General features: G+C 54.4%; 1 protein-coding gene across 1 annotated transcript in view; it reads right to left on the minus strand.

Annotated features, from left to right (window-relative positions):
* ARHGEF17 (Rho guanine nucleotide exchange factor 17) overlaps nucleotides 1-17640 on the minus strand; it is a 58447-nt gene that overhangs the window by 20279 nt on the left and 20528 nt on the right.

Below are 17640 nucleotides of genomic sequence, written 5' to 3' on the forward strand. Positions count from 1 at the left end.
TTTAAGGAGATCCAGGCAGCGATATCTCCATTCCGAGGCTCTGATGATCTGCATTATGGAGACTCACACCCATACCCTCTCAGGGGAAGGTGCACATCCCTGCCAGGGCAGTCCCTGTTCTCTGGCAAGGTTTTTCTGGAAGTCAGTTTAGGGATGCCCTCTCTGTTTTCCATCCTGGGACTCAGCTCCCCTGCCCCTTGCCACCAGTTCCTATGCCTCTGGCCCATTCCTCCTCCAGGAAGCCTTCCCAGATGGCACAGCTCTAAGAGCTTCTCTCCCCAGGCAAGGACTCCACTCGAGGTCTCCTCCTCCAAGCTCCTGGAGTGGTCCTAAGCCAAGTCCCAACTCCGCTGGGCCCCAGATCTCTAGGGCTTATTCTCCCCTCACCACTCTCCTTCCCAGTCAGTCCTCAGTTTGGCCTCAACAGGAGCTTGGGCTCCAGCCATGAAGGCCTGCCAGTCAGCATGGATGCTCTTCGTGTGTGACGATGCCATGGTGAGTGTCTGTGTCTGTGGCCTCCCTCTAGTCTCCACCCCAGGAGCCTCTCAGGGTTGGGACTCAGCCGGTGGAGCAGGGCTGATCACTACTGTGCACCAGTCTGTGTCTGCTGAGTGGCCTAAGCACTGGGCTTGCCCAGTCGGCCTGATTCAGCCACTGCTCACCCCTCTGCTCGTAGACACCGCAGGTCCCCCCCTCCCTCTGACTCAGGGACTTAGAGGTCAGGCCTGTCCCCAAGTCTGTACTACCACAAGGCATACTTTAAAAAGCAGGCCTCTATGCTAGGAACTCGGGGTGGGGGTGTGAATGACACCCCTAGGGGGAGGGGAAGAGGCTGGCTTGCCCCCTCCTCAGCGCTGTGCTCTGATGGGTAAGAAGGCACTGGATTCTGTCTCAGAGCCCCCAGCTACAGCCAGACCACCTATGATAGTGCTTCTCAGGCCTTAAAAAACCAGGGCAGCTTCCAGTAGGAGGCAGCACCACCTAGGCCCCTCGAGGATGAAAGCTTGGGAGGGAGGGCATCAAGGGCCAGAAGGGCCTCCCAAGGAAAGGCCCAGATGCCCAACCTCCTGCAGGGAAACACCTCAGCGTGTCACAGATGTGGCCTCACTTCAGCCTCACACTCACAGCTCTATGACAGGACATATCATCGCCAATACAGAGATGAGGAAGTCAAGTCAGAGAAGTGGCCTGACTTGTCAGAGGTCACACAGCCAGTGACTGGCAGAGTGGGTAAGCGAGTCTCTTCAGTCACCTCATGCTAAGTCTTAGGGCCCAAGAACTCGGAGTTCTCACTCAGACTGCCCAGCCAGCCATGAGCCACAGGGTCCCCAGCCTGGCCCTTCCCAGCTGTGTGACTGTGGGTGGTCACCTAACCACCTGGACTTCTACATTTTCCTCTATGAAATGGAACAAATAACACCTCCCTCCCAGTGCTGGGAAAGCGAGGACCTGAGGAGCACGGCAGCTCTCTGCACACACTGGGTCTTTAAGGACCATCCTCACTGTGTCTCGGCAAGGCTGCTTATCTACATCCGTCTCCCTGTAGGATCAGGCCAGACTCGGCCCTGGGTGGCACAGCCCCCTCCTCCAGCACTTCCCCAGGCCCAGCAGTGAGGGTCATGAGCAGGGAGGCCTCCTGAGGGAGGCAGGGCGGGCACTGGGCCTGATGGCCCAGAGCTGGGGTTAGTAACTCATGCAGCGAGGCTGACGCTGCAACAGCCGCCTTTCCAGCCTCCTCCCTGCTCAAAAGCACAGCAGGCCGTCACTCAGCTGTCAGGTAGAGGTACGGAAAACAAGGCCAGCTCCCTGTCACTGCATTGAGCGCCCCTTCCGCACGTGCCCAGACACGGGTGTGAGTATCAGTGGGGGCCAGGGGAAGCAGGGGACAGGCAGTGCAGCTGTCAACCAGATCAGCAGGCACACCTGTTCTGGGCGGGACAGCCCTGTAGGTCCAGCCTCCCCCAGAGCCTCTCACCCCTCAGCAGCCCCAACCCCAGACCTTCACTACACGGGGCACTGAAGGGGGAGGGGACGTGGGGCCCAAGGGATACAGCAGGAGGACAGGGCGGGGGGGCTCTCCTACCAGTATAACTGGGACGTCATGACCCAAAGCCCGAGACTCCTACATATGCGGCATGAAGACGGAGACATGTGTACAGAGAGCCGTAAGGCCAGACACCCCACAAAGAGAAAGAATGCATCCAGGTCCTTAGAGAAACACACAATGCAGCACAGGGAGGAGGACAAAACCACAGCCCCCACTGGAGCCCAGGAGAGCGAACAATCAGAGTCCAGGCCCAGAGAGGCACACAAAGCACAGAGACCGCGGGTGGAAGTCTCCCCCTCCCCCGCAGGGGAGCACACACTGAGCCAGGAATGGGGACACCATCCCTGCCACCCCAGCATGACACCTCCCAGGCCCAGTGACTCCAGGAAAGGATGGCAAGGAGGGTAGCAAAACTGACTGCTCTTAGCCCCCAGCACATACGTTCATCCTGAGACAGAGACTGGCAAAAGCCTGTGGACCCAGGGTACCCTGGTGACAGCCTCAGCCTCCAGGCTGACCTGTATCGGCGCTCAGCACAGGACTGCCAAGCACTGCTGGGTCTCAGGGTGCAGGCCTGCTACCCAGCTGAGCTTGCCAGCCCTTCTGCCATCCCCAGTTTGCACTCTGGTGGCACCAAACCTCAGCATCTTGCTAGCCACATCACCCCTGCCAGGACTTCTCACACACCCTTCCATCTCCCTGCCACCATCACTGATCACTGAGTCCCCAGCCCCACAGCCAGGCAGGCTGGGCCCCAGCATCTCTGCCTGTGCCTACCCCAGTCCGGGGCGCCAGACTCCTAAGCCTTGGCCCAGGTCCCTCAATGCCCCTCCCCCTCCCCGTACCTGGGCCTCCCCGGGCTCCTCAGGGTCAGCGCTGTTGCTCCCCCCGGCGGGCTCCCCGGAGGCGGCGGCTGGGCCCAGATCGCGCATGTCTTCCAGCGCGATGGTGAACTGGGCCAGGGTCTTCACCATCTGTAGCATGCGGCCGGCCCGCCGCCGCCGCCGCCGCCGGGGCGGGGGCGCCGGGAGTCGACGGGCCCCCTCCCTCCCACCGAAGCTCCCTCCGCGGGGCTCAGCGGGGCCGCGGCGGCGGTCGCGCGGTATCAGTTCCAGCGGCGATCTGATGGCGGCGGCCGGGCCCGCGGCGCCGCTGTAGCCTCCTCCGCTGGGCGAGCGCGCCCTGCGAGCCCAGCGCGGCGCCGCCGGCAGCGCGGAGGGGAGGAGGAGTCCCCCGCCCCCGGGCCACCCCGCCTCCGCCACTCGAGCCCCTCTCTCCCAACCCGCCAAGGGCGCCCCGCCTCGCCCCCGCAGCTTCGCCACACGGCGGCCTCCGGTCGCAGATCTATCTCCCTCTGTGGACACAAGTCCGCGCACACCCGTGGACAAAGGCGAGTACACTTTTTCCCACACCTGTACGCACGGAGGCACACGCAGGGGCATGCAAATGCCCACAGAGAACCAGCCCACATACATGGATGCCTGCCCTCGGTCCTCGACTAGTATACACGCGTGAGTCAGAGCCAAGGACACACACAACATAATCCCATACAGACCTGAACATTGACACACACATGAAACCGACCCAGTGCTGCAGGCAGCCATACGCGCTTCCGTGTTCATGCAACTATAACCAGGCACAAATAGGCACACAAATTTAGGGATGTGCACACATACACATCCCTGGAAACTGCTGCTGTCCTCCATCCAGGGACACAGCACTTGGACCATGGAGGGGACTACCAGGGAACGGCGTACCCTGAGTCACTCCAACACCTGCTCCACCCAGTAGACCTTGTGTCCTGTGCTTGAGACAGTCCAAGAGGCTTTGAGTCCTATTCCTCTCTACCCCATCCCACTACCCCCACGGGTAGGGGGCTCAGGCATTTATAGGCACAGCCCCCACCACCACCAGACTGTCCTCCAGGATGCCTCCTGGTGGGATCCTCAGAAACTGTTCCCTAAATCCCAGGTGGTGCCCAAACCTATTCCAGACTGATTTAATCATGAGGGGTACACGTGAGCTTGGTTTTGTACCAGTTTCTACCTCACCATGGGGCTCTGATGTGCCCTGCAGCTGCCTGGGGAACTCATAATTCCCTAGTATACTGAAGGCTCCCACACTCACCACACTCCTAACGGATTCCCTCCCCAAACCTGCTTCCCTCTGGGTTTCCTGCACAGAGAACTCCTGACCCCATCAACCAGGCCAGTCCCAGTCCCCACAGCTCCCCCATGCTTGAGAGCCCCTTCCCCTGCCACTTCTGTCTTAACTGCGAGAAACAAACCAGGCTCTCTCCTACCCCAGGGCCCTGGCCCAAGTCTCTTTTCTCGCCTACAAGTGCTTTTCTTTTTTAAATTTATTTATTTGGCTGCACCAGGTCTTAGTTGCAGCATGAAAACTCTTAGTTGCAGCATGGGGGAGGTCTAGTTCACTGACTAGGGATCAAACCCAGGTCCCCTGCATTGGGAGCATGGAGTCTTAGCCACTGGACTACCAGGGAAGTCTCTACAAGTGCTTTTTCTTTTCCTTTAAGACTAGTTGTAGTGCAAATGTCACCTCAGGGAAGCGGTCCCTGAACCTCTGATTAGGTCAGGTGCAGCTGCTCTATGCTTTCAAAGAGCCTCAGTTTTTCTTAACCAGGTATCACAGATTAAAATTATACACTTGAGCTAGATTGATGCTCCTCTCTTCCCAAGAGACTGTAAGTTCCTTGAGGGCAGGGCACACGACCCTTTCATAAGCCATAGCCCTCTGCACATAGATGCTGGCTAATGAAACAACAACTCTAGCAATTCTTCCTTCTCCCTTCTCCCCACACACCAAGCAGTCCCCACCCAGAGGCAAAGAGCCCACGCAGGTCCCAGCTCATGAAACTTTCCTGGCATCCCCATGGCACAGGATCAACCCTTCCTGCTGGCCCTTGCAGCCTCCTATCCTGCTCTGCCCCAGTGCCTCCCCATCCCCCTGTTTGGCCCTCAACTAAGGTGAGTCCACACCCCACACCCCTGGCCAGTAGCAGCATCTTCAGAGTCCCCAGATATCCAACACTAAAATTTTAACTCCCCAACAGACCAACCCTATGTAGCCAACAATGAAAACAGGCATAGGGAATTCCAAGAAAGTAGCAAGAGAAGACCGGGGTGACCTGAGCCTGGCGGGGGTCCCAGAGCAGTGAGCACTAACTACCCAGAGGTGGGGGTGCTCCCAGAGGCTGCACCAGGTGGCCGAGCCTGACACCTGATGGGTGCTTGCTAAGTCTGCCCTGCATAGTGAGAGAACCACTGATGAACCCATCTGTCTCTCCTGGGTCTCATGAGAGCCCCACCCTAAGCAACTCTTGAGCCAGTCTGCTGAGTGAAAGAACAAACGCAGGCAAGAGTGGGTGCTCTGCATGAACTCCCTTCCTGGTCCCTCTCTAGCAGTGGTTCTCAAAGTGCGTCCCTGTGCAACTCCTGGAGAAGGCAATGGCACCCCACTCCAGTACTCTTGCCTGGAAAATCCCACGGACCGAGGAGCCTGGTAGGCTCCAGTCCATGGGGTCACTAAGAGTCGGGCACGACTGAGCGACTTCACTTTCACTTTTCACTTTCATGCACTGGAGAAGGAAATGGCAACCCACTCCAGTGTTCTTGCCTGGAGAATCCCAGGGACAGAGGAGCCTAGTGGGCTGCCGTCTATGGGGTCGCACAGAGTCGGACACGACTGAAGTGACTTAGCAGTAGCACCAGCAGCAGTGCAACTCCTGGGGCCCTGTTAGAAATGCGCATTCTCAGCCTCCCTGACACCACCCAAGGAGGCAGAAGCAGGGGTGCTCCGGGAGAGCCCAAGCCCTCTTCTGCCTCTGGTTTGGGACCAGTGAGACTCCCCACTTGTCACCTTCTGAGTGAGATGGACTGTGGACTTCCCTAGGGGCAGGGCCTGCTCCTCTTCCTCCTCCTCTTGGGCTCATAACATTGCAGGGAAGGTTGGGAACAGCCAGACCAGTTAACTGAGTGATGGTTTGAGCAAGGAGGATGGACACCAGTCCAAATAGCCAGGTCCCAAAGGTAATCCCACATGAGTAAAAGGGCCGGTGGTCCGAAGGCCTCACCCCAGGCCCATTGCTTGATCACTGTAGCTACTTAACTCCACATTTGGCTTTCTCTCTGAACACCTCCTCCCCTATTTGACCCTCTCCAGCTATATGACCTGGGCCTTATTTCCTCTAAGTGGCTGTGAGACAGTGCAGAGCTGGGGCTTGTTAGTGAGTTGCACTCATTCCCTCCAGTGGGACCAGGCCCTGCAGAGATGAATCCATTCTGGCTGGCACCCAGGAGCTCCCAGACAACACACAGGGCTCAGCAGAGGGAATCACTCATGCCTCAGGAAATGGGGGTGAGGGGTATTCAGGGAGGGCTTCCTGGAGGAGCCAGGCAGGTCCCAAGGTCAAGAGATCCAGAGGCAAGTGGGTGCCCAGAAGGCAGAGTTCACCAGAGGCCCCCGCCCTGGAGAGTGGGGTGAGGCCTGGTGCTGACGGCACTGTGGGCTGTGGCTGCTTCATTAAAGACGGCTAATTAGATCCAAGCCCATTGCCGTGGCAACACAGGGGCTAGTGGGGGTGGGGAGATGAGGGAAGCTGAGAGAAAGAACAGGAGTGCAGAGCTGCTGCATCAGGGTGTCCAGGCATCTCCCCGATAACAGCACAGGTATCAGAACTCCTCAGAGTCCAGTCAGCTGGGGTGGAGGCTGAAGATACCCCTGGGCAGCTTGGATTCTGTTGGAGCTCCTCTGAGCTCCCATTTCAGGCACAGATTTCTTTTCCTTTTGGGTATCCGCAGTTGTTTCAAGCGAATCTGGCTCAGAATAGTTTTTAATTGTTCAGGTAGTTGGTATAGGCCCATCTAGCCCCCCTCTTCATGCCCTAAACCCCACCACACCCCATACACCACCCTCCCCAGTGGCAGGAAAGGGCTCTGATCCACGAGGGCACCGCCTCACTCCAGGAGGCCAGCTGGGCACCCCTGCCAGCCCTGGGCGACACCAATCCTCCCGACCCTGACCTAGTCTGTGACTGCTTCCCCAGCTCTGAGGGAAGTCTAACAACTCGCCAGCCTGCCTCTGGACACACTCCCACCCCGAGCCCCACCAAAATCACCTGCAAGACCTCTAGCCCACTTAGGGCCATGTGAGCTGGGCCAACTGGGGGACCAGTGATGAAAAAGGACATACGGATGGACAAATGGATGGCTAATGAGTAATGGCTGAAAAAATAACAGGATGGATTGATGATGGATGAATAAATAAATGGGTGGAAGAACAGAAGGATGAATCAATAAATGAGCACAAATGGACACACAGACACATGATCCAATAGATGAGAAGTTAACCGAGTTTTTATTTTATTCATTTGTTGACAGTTTAACAAATATTTATTGAGTACCTTCCAGGTACCAAGCATAGTGCTGGGTGGAGACTTAGAGGTAAGAAAAAAATGCTGGGTGGAGACTCAGAGGTAAGAAAAAAAGCCTGTGCCCTGTTGGGCACCACAGTCTGTGTGGGAAGATAGGAACTTGAAAACAAAAATGACAAGTACAGGTTCAGGGGTGGTGGGTCCCATCAGGCTCTCGCAGGCCAGGAGGGGTCTCCAGCCTTTCACATGAGCACAGATACATAAGTATTTACCAGCAGAATGTCTGGGCCCCAGAGCTGCTCAAATCAGAACACTGGGAACTCCATAATCTTAGAATCTTAACCACCACTCTTAACCATCACTAATGTTATTTAAACACTTTTCAGGTGCCAAGCACCCCACCCCTGCTTTCCAAGCCCTGGCTCTTTTGATCCCCACGGCAGTCCTACACAAAGGGTTTCGATACTGTTATCCCTGCATTTTACAAACAGGGGACCTGAGACTCAGGGAAGTCACCTACACGGTAAGCAGTGGAGCCTGGGTGGCTGCTTTCAGGGCCTGTGCTCTTAAACCACCACCTCCCCTGGGAAGAGCCCCCTCCACTTCCCCTGGGGCTCACCTGCCTCCCTGGTGCCCTAGTTGCCTGAATTGCCTTTCTGCAGCCTCATCTGTACTGAGACAATGACACATTCTCCTGACCCAGGTCGGAATTGATAGAAAACAAAATGCTGTCCATCCACAGGCAATGCTGGGATCACGGAGGCGCCTCTTCCCTGGGAACTGAGCCCTGGCTAATGGCCCAGATGGACTGTCTGCGTTCCTGACCCCACCAGTGTCCACGGGCATGGAGTTAGTACTGGATGTTCCCAACCTAATGGGCTATCCATTTCGCTGATGGCTGCTGCCCTTCTCAGGTCCTCAGGTTCATCAATGAAAGTTCCAAAAGAGGGATTTCTGGGCATAGCAATTAGGAGTGCAAACTGTGGAGCCAGACAGTTTGGGCTCAAATCCTGGTTCGACCAGGTGATATGACCTTGAGCAAGACTCTTTCCCCTCCTGGGGCCTCGGTCTCTCCATCTGTTCCTGTTTGAGACCCCTTCCCTCTTCCTCCCATCATCCATCCCTGCCCACGTCACAGCCTGTCCCTTATAGACCCTCCCTTCTGGGAGGAGGGGCCTCTCAAGGCTCCACCGAGTTCCCAGGCCTCAGGCAGCTGCAAGGGCAGTCTCCAAGCCACAGGACTCCCTTGGGACTGGCTGCTCTGGATGGGCCCCAGAATTCTGGGGAATGTGCTTTGAGAACAGGAAGGGGAGAGATCAAGGGCCTAAGGAGCCTCAGGTCCTTCCTGCCACAGGGTCACTGCCCCACTCAGGTCAGACAGTACGCACTTGGAGGTGGGATTATGAGAGACAATACGTGTTTCAGCTGTGCAGGCTCATGCACGTGTCTGTGCGTCCCTGTCAGTGGTCTTCTGTCGCCATGCGACTGCACAGCACCTCTGTGGGTGGTGATCCCTGTGGTTCTTGGCAGAGGTGGAAAGTGAAGGGGCCACATCAGTAAAAACCAAAAACAGCTATAGCTGAACATTCACCATGTGCCAGGCATGGGAGAAGTACTTTACATCACTGTCTCATTTTATCCTCATAAGCAGTCCAGGGGAGTGTGGCAGCTTGCATTTTTCAGATAGCTATCACAGTATCTTCCATGACACATGGTCTTCTTACAGTGTGGTACTGACACTCTTCCTACAGAGTGATGAGGTTTATGTTCCCTACCCTTGAAACTGGGTGGACCTTTGTGACTGCCCCAACCAATAGAGTCCAGCAGAAGGGATACTATGTGACATCCAAAGCGAGGTGGTCCAGTGATTAAGACGTTGCCTTCCAACGCAGGGAATGCCAGTTCAATCCCTGGTCGGGGAACTAAGACCCCACATATGCCTCATAGCCAAAAAACCAAAACATAAAACAGAAATACTGAAACAAATTCAATAAAGACTTTAAAAAAATGCTCATTAAAAAAGAATCTTAAAAAAAGGCAAAAACAAAGCTAGGCCATACCCATGCCATGCTCTTTAAAAAAAGCAAAAACAAAGCTAGGCCACACCCATGCCATGCTCTTCTACCTTGCTCTTGAGTCACTCATTCTTACAGCCCAGCACCACGTTGTAAGGAAGCCCAGGTCACAAGCAGAGGCCATGTGCAGGCTACCCCAGCTGACAGACCAATGAGGTCCTACTCAAATACCAGCAGAAACTGCCAGACTTGTGAATGAGCATGACTTCAAGGTGAGTCCAGCCCAGCTACTACTTGACAGTGATTGCCCAAAAGATTCTGAGTAAGAGCCACCTAGCTGAGAAAGCAGGCCCAGAGAAGTGAAGAAGCCATAGTTATGGAGTCAGTAAGTGGCGGAGCTGGGATAAGATCCCAGAGTCCTTAATGTCCTGATGGGAGACATGAAGTAAGAGAATGATTTCTGCACAGACCCAGATTTCACTGTTGGTCCAGAGGGGTCCATCTGGGACCCCAACCTCTGTAGCACTAGAAAATCTCCCCACCCTTCCAGAAACCACCTCTGATGGCTGAAAAGGATTGAGGGGGCAGCTCTCATTCTCTATGCTGGGACTCAGGCCCAGCTTCTGGCGGCTCAACCATGCTGCCCACCTTTCAGCCCAGAAGGGACACCCCACCCACTGTACTCCTGACCCCTCATCTCAGGGAATGACATGCACTCCGTATACCGTTGGTGGGGACTTTTACTTCCAAGTCATGTCCAGTGAGGCACTGTTTCTTATGTATTATCTCATGTAATCCTCACACCAATTCTGAGTTACATATCACTATTACTGCCATTTTACGGGCTTCTCTGGTGGCTCAGAGGTAAAGAACTTGCCATCTTACGGGTGAGGAAACAAAGGCGAGGAGAAGTGAAGCAACTTGTCTGAGGTTATGAAGTTGGATGTGGCAAAACTGGCTGGAATTTAGCAAAGCTAGGGTCTGATGCCGCATAATCAGCATATCAGAGGAGTTGTATGACTTCACCAGGGTCACAGAAAACATAAATGAGCAGGCTTGCTGCTGCTGCTAAGTCACGTCAGTCGTGTCCGACTCTGTGTGACCCCATAGACGGCAGCCCACCAGGGTCCGCCATTCCTGGGATTCTCCAGGCAAGAACACTGGAGTGGGTTGCCATTTCCTTCTCCAATGCATGAAAGTGAAAAGTTGAAAGTGAAGTCGCTCAGTCGTGTCTGACTCTTCGCGACCCCATGGACTGTAGCCCACCAGGCTCCTCCGTCCATGGGATTTTCCAGGCAAAAGTACTGGAGTGGGGTGCCATTGCCTTCTCCGGGACCAGGCCTAGAGTACCTTAAATTAGATGGTTATGGGCTGTGTTCTCTATTCTGTTCCCTGGATAATGTCCATAGAAGCAGAGACCAGACCTCTCTACGTTTACAGCTGTGTCCCTGACATACAACAGGTGCACCATGCATATCTGTTGATTGACTTGCTCTGACTTGTCAAGTTGCTCCTCCTTCTGGGATTCAGCTTCTTCCTCTGTAAACAAATGGGGAAGGAGGGAAGGTACAGGTGGACTCTAAACTCCTCACCAGGCTCCCTGAGGGAGGGGGATAAGTGAGGTCATGCTGGGAGATGGGGGGTGGACAGTTTGACCTTTCTCCTTGATTTCAGTACCAGGACCCAGTCTTCTTGCTTGACTGAGGAAGTTGGAGCTCCAGGAACTGCACTTCCTCCAAACACCCATGGGTGGCAGCAGAGGCCCGCATGGCATGGGGCTGCGGTGCATGTGGTTTGAATTTAACTTCAGCCTTGTTTCATGTGGGTTTTTTCCCTTTCTTCTTCCAGGGCTCTCCCACAACCACACCCCCACGCCTTAATTTGAAGAAGATACAGCTGGATCCTCCAGCCTGGGAAGGAAGGGTTTCTTTTTTTTTTTTTGGAAGGGTTTCTTAACACCATGGATAATGGCCGGAAGCAGGAGGTGGAGGTTAGGAGGTAGGAGAATAGACAGACCCCAACAGATGTGAAAAACATCTCCTGAAGAGCTAGTACACTCTGAATTAACTCATCTCCAGGGCCCAAGAGGTTGGGACTGTCACCACCACTTTATAGGCAGAGAAACAAAAACCCAGATTTTCTGGGTCCCATATCTGAGTGGGGATGCGTGTGCATGTGCGTGTGCTTATGCGGGGTGTGTGTGTGTGTGTGTGCCCGCTTGTGGTGTGTGTGTGTGTGTGTTGGGAGGGTGGATGGGCAGTAGGCAGGAATACCATTGGGAGTCTGATGAAGTCTTAAGTGCGTGTGCAGGCTCAGTCATGTCCGACTTCTCGACCCCCAGGGACTGCTGCCCGCCAAGCTCTGCTGTCCATGGGATTTTCCAGGCAAGAATACCAGAGTGGCTTGCCATTTTCCTACTCCAGGGGATATTCCCAAACCAGGGCTCAAACCCGTGTTTCTTGTGTCTCCTCTATTGGCAGGTGGATTTTTTACCGCTGCACCACCTGGGAACCCCAAAGTCTTAAAGTTGTTGTTAAGTCCCTCAGTCATGTCCAACTCTTTGCGACCCCATGGACTGCAGCACACCAGGCTTCCCTGTCCTTCCCCACCTCCCGGAGCTTGCTAAAACTCATGTCCATTGAACTGCTAAATCTAGCAACCCTAGCTCCCTGGAAATGCACCCACCCACCCTGTGCACACTGCTGCTCACAGCAGTGGTCTGGCCCCTGGTCCCAGTCCTGGCTCAGAACTTGTGGATGAGGTCAGCTTCCAGAGCCCTTCCCTACCAGCTCTAAAAATTATTCATTCAAAATGTTTAAACCTTGCTCAGCACAGACCACTGCACAGCGTATCGGGCCCTTACGCGCTGGGCCCCGCACCACCATCTTCCAGCTGTTGCAAATATCCCTTCCCCTCAGCCTTGGTTTTTTTCACTTCAAAAATGAGGGTGGGGCTTCCCTGGTGGCTCAGTGGTAAAGAATCTGCTCCCCAGTGCAGGAGACACGGGTTCCATTCCTAGTTGGGGAAATCTCACATGCCGTGGGACGACTAAGCCTGAGCAACTAACGCCAGCTCTAGAGCCTGCGCTCAGCAACAAGCGAAGTCACTGCAACGAGAAGCCGGCACACCGCAACTAGAGAGGAGCCCCCGCTCACCACAACTGGAAAAGACCTGTGTGCAGCAGAGACGACCCAGAGCAGCCATAAATAAATAAATCTTTTTTAAAATGAGGGGGAACATCTATTGCAGAGTAAGTGCTCTGCAAAGGAGAGCTCGCTTCCCTCACCTCCACCCATTCTCCAGCATGCAGGCAGGCTGGGGTGAAGGATCGTGGGAACGGAAGTTAGCCAGTGCCTGTTTCCAGCCCATCCTGTTCCCTCCCTCCTTCCCTCGAACCCAGGCACAGTTGTGGGGGGAAGCCTCCATTTGTGTGTGCTGTCGGGGTGGGATGGGGTGTCCTGCCTCTAGAGCGGAAGATGACTCACTAGGCTGTGGTCCAGGCACCCTGGGAAAGGCCAGGCCAGCCTCAGGCCAGAGCCTTGGGGAGCTAGGAGGCAGGGAGGAGGCGGGGCAGGGCTTGCCTGAGCCACAGACATCATCCTGGGGGCTCTCAAAGCTCCGCAGCCAGAAGAGCTCATCTTCCCCACTTCCCACAGTGTCAGAAATTCTACTTAGACCAATGAAGGCCCAGGGAAACTTGAGGGTCCATCAGCTCCTGCTGCTGCTGCTGCTAAGTCACTTCAGTTGTGTCCGACTCTGTGCAACCCATAGATGGAAGCCCACCAGGCTTCCCAGTCCCTGGGATTTTCCAGGCAAGAACAATGGAGTGGGTTGCCATTTCCTTCTCCAATGCATGAAAATGAAAAGTGAAAGTGAAGTCGCTCAGTCGTGTCCAACTCTTAGCGACCCCATGGACTGCAGCCTACCAGGCTCCTCCATCCATGGGATTTTCCAGGCAAGAGTACTGGAGTGGGTTGCCATTGCTTTCTCCCCTATCAGCTCCTATAAACCCACTAATCTGGCCTCTGTTCTAGACATGGATGCTGACTGAAGAAGGAAGAGGTGCTCCCTTCCCTTCTGAGCTCACAAACCATGCCTAGAGCAGAGCCAGCCCATGATCAGTAAACTCCATGTGTGTGAATTAGTGGATGAATGAAGCAAGTATCAGTGTACTGAATGTGCACAGCACCTTTAGAATGTTCACATCCAATCTTCCCTTGAAGGAGGGAGCCAGGGAAGGGACTGTTCCTTCCCATTTTATGTATGGGCACTGAGGCCCAGAGAGGAAAGTGTCTCCTGACCCCCAGGGTAGTAGGCAGTTGAGGCCAGAACCAGGCCCTTGGGGCTCCACTACCACAGCTTATCCAAAGGGACCCAACCAGCTGGGAGGCCTCATGGCCCCTACCTGTCATGCCCCTGCCCTATTCCAGGACCCAGAGGACACTCCCAAGAAAGGAGCAAGTTCCATCCGTTACTCTGGCTCTGGAGTGAGCCCTGAGCCCCGGTGACCCTGGCCCAACCCAGAGACCAGGGAAGCGCCACCACCCCCCTACCCCAACCCCACCATCACACCAGACAAACCAAGGGTGGCCGAGATGCTCAGGGACAGTGACTATACCCTACGCAATGATCCCTCCAACCTTACCTCAAGGGGGCTGTCACTGGGCTGGGGCCATGCTGACAAAAGTGGTCTCTGCCTTGACTGACCAGAGGCAGCCATGGCTTCTAAGCCCTTTTGCACTGTGTCAGCAACTGGTGACCAGCCCTAATGCCCACCATGTGTTGTGTGTGCGGTGTGTGTCTGTGTGTCAAACGTGTTTGTGGTGGGCGGTTGCAGTACACAACAAGATTTATAGCTGAAGGTCAGCTTGAGCCACGTCTAGGTCCTGAGCCACTCTCCCAAGGCATCAGAGTTAGGACCACTACATCTAGGAAGCTGTCTTGACAGCCCAGATCTGTCAACTCCCCGCTCCTTTTCTGAGCTCCTTGGGCTTCTGGTGTTCCAGCCTTAAAATCTCAGCGTTTCTCTGGGCTTACTATTGTGATACTAACAATAAGAGACACCAACTCAGCACTTTAGTTTACAAAACGCTTGCAGGGCCTAATGTCATCAGATCCTCACAGCAACTCAGTGGGGAGATCGAGGCTCAGTGAGGACCCATAACTTGCTCAGGTTCTTGTGAGCAGGAGGTTGTGGGGCTGGGGTGCAAATGCCCCTCTTCCACTGAACTGCTGTGGGTCTTTGGGTAAATCGATTAACCTTACTGTGCCTGAAGACAGGAAGAGAGCAATGGCATATAAACAGGACTTGATCTCCCTTGAGAGGTTCATAATGTGCTACTTACGGGTATTTATTTTAACCTCCAGATCAGCCTCCTGGGGGGGCCCTATTATTTCCTGCTTTACACAAAAGGATGGTGGGCACAGTGAAGTCCAGGACCTGGCTCAAGGTCTCACAGAAGACAGGACTTGTGCATCTGGGGAGCCAAGGAGTCTGGATATCCATACCTATTCCACAGTGCAGGAGAGAGGGTCCCTCCGGCCCAACGGAGAAACTCAGATAGCAGGCCAGGCCCCCAGCACGAGGAGGACACTCACACTGCCTTCTTCACAAGGCGGAGACTGACCACAGAGCTCTTTCAAATGCCATGGAGAAACGTTCAGTATAATCTTAAATGAAAGAAGCAAGGATTTCCCTGTGGTCCAGTGGTTAAGAATCTGTCTGCCAATGCAGAGGACACAGGTTTGATTCCTAGCTCAGGAAGATTCCACATGCCACAGGACAACTAAGTCCGTGCTCAAACGACTGAGCCTACGTGCTGCAACTACTGAAGTCTGCACATCCTACAGGCTATGGTCCGCAACAAAAGCAGCCACGGCAATGAGAAGCCCAAGCACTGCAACTAGGGTGTAGCTCCCATTCACTGCAACCAGAAGTCCGTGCACATCAGTGAAGACCCAGTGCAGCCAAAATAAATAAATAAAAATTTACAAAAGAGGCCAGAAACATGTAGCACACCATGTCAGCATCATGAACTATACATAGGAATATGCAAGGAGAAAAGCCTGCACTGATGGCTGCCCTGGGCACTCGGAGGCCCACAAGTGTGCCTCAGCTCCTTCCTCTATATAATAGAGAATTTAAAGGACTTATTTAGCATAGGACCTGGAACAAAGAGCTCTCAATAAATGTTGGCTGTTATGAATAACCAGAGAAGCTTAGAAGGCAGGTCATCTCAGAGGTAATCTTGACCGGCCCTCTTCCAGGGCAGGCAGCCCTTGGCAGCCCTTTCTTGCGACCCCAGAACCAAGCAGCTCCCTTACAAGGGTCCCCTGGCAGCTCCTTGTACTATGGGCAGGTCTGTGCAGGGGAAAGGCCAAGCTGGGCTGGGTCCCTCAGTCCCTGAGTGGCCTTAGTACTGGACAGTGGTGACCTTGGGAAGAATCGTCCATCTCCCATCCTAAATTCTCTGGTCTCAGACCTTGCCATGGGGTTATTTTCCAGGAACAAGGTTGGGAGGGGCTTCCTGGGTGTGTCTGTCTTGTCTCCAGCCCAGGACACCACCTCTGTCCCTCCCACTGTCTCTGGGATAACTGAGAAATCTTTACTGCAACACTCTGTGCCTTTTCCATTTTCTCCTTGGAAAACAAACGAGAGCCAGCTGGGTCTGACCTCCCCCAACCCCACCGCCAACCCCTCCACCTCCCAGGGGCGAGAGGCCCTCTCTGTCTCCTCCCTGGACTAGCAGAGAACCCCCAAGAGGAGGGGCCCTGTGAGCTGGGTGTTGCTATGGCAATGGAGCCCTGGAATTTGACCACTGGGGCCCAGGAGTGGGGGTGGGGAGTTGGTACAGGCCATGCTGGAGGCAGGGAGGAGGGTCCATAGGTCCAGGAAAGCCAAGGAGAGCAAAGGCAGGGCAGGGGTCAGGTCCTTCCATGGCCTCAGTTTCCCCATCTGTAAAGGGGAAGAGGCATGGACCTCAAGATAAAACTGGAATCTGGCTGAGGGCTAGGGGTGGGGGGAGTAACCAGAGCAAGGTCAGTTGTCCCTTTGATGGATAGAGACTCTAGGGAACAGAGATCTACCCCAGTAACACAGTAAGTCCAGAGCAGAGCCAAGACTAGACCCTGGGTTGGGGTGGGGGGTGGTGTCTGTCCACTCTGACTTTCTTGTTTCTCTACTGGTGAGGACCAAGGATGCCTGTTTCATGTCTGGGGGTAGAGGACCTCTAAGAACGGCTATGACTGGCTCAGCCCACAGTCCTGAGACAACAGACGATGTGCCTGCCCCCAGCAACCCCATGCATTCCTGGATCTGGTGGGCTGGCAAAGGGCCTGCCCCCACCTCTGCTTGCAGTGCTGGGCTGTAGTGGGTATTTTTAGGGTGCCTGCCCATCTCCACCTTCCCGCCTGCCCACTCCAGGAACATAGTGAATTCTACTGCCAGCTCCCCTCCAGTTCAGCCAAGCCTGAGTCGGGGCTGGACTGCTGGCCATCCTCTATGCCCCTGCCTCCAGGCAGCCCTCTCTTGCTGGCTTCCTCCTTCCTTACACTCAACCCTGGGATCAGGGTGATCTTCAGGGCCCCTTCATCTATGATACTCTAGGCCCAGAGAGGGATGGGACTTGTCCAAAGTCACACAGCACAGATGAGGATTTGGGGATGTGGTGCCATCTGCCTCTGCCCCGTCTCCACCTGTCCATCAAGTTATTCCATGCTGCCCCAAGCCTTCCTCAACTCTTGGCTACTGATCCCCAACAGCCACAGCCCTGTTCCCCTCCCACTCCAAAAAGATGCTCCCATTCTGACCAAGTAAGGCCTGAGTTGAAAATGCCAGCCATCTGGAAGAAAAATCGAGTTGGAACCATAACTCACACTACACAGGATGAATTCCAAGTGGATCAAAGATGTAAATGTAAAATAAAACAAGAAAACATAAAATATCAATACCAGAGGAAAACATGGGAAAATGGATTTATAAGCTTAGACAGGGAAAGGCCTTTCTAACCATGACTCCCAACCCAGAAGCCATAAAATAGAAGCTTGATAAATTAGACCACACAAAAATTAAAACTTCTGCATGGCAGAAATATACCATAAACAAAGTCAAAAGTGAAGTGACAAGTCAGGAAAAAATATTTGCAATCCATAACCTAGACAAAGGACTAACCTCCCTAATATTTTAA

The sequence above is a fragment of the Bos mutus genome, chromosome 15 (assembly GCF_027580195.1).
Source record: "Bos mutus isolate GX-2022 chromosome 15, NWIPB_WYAK_1.1, whole genome shotgun sequence".
Taxonomy (NCBI): Eukaryota; Metazoa; Chordata; class Mammalia; order Artiodactyla; family Bovidae; genus Bos; species Bos mutus.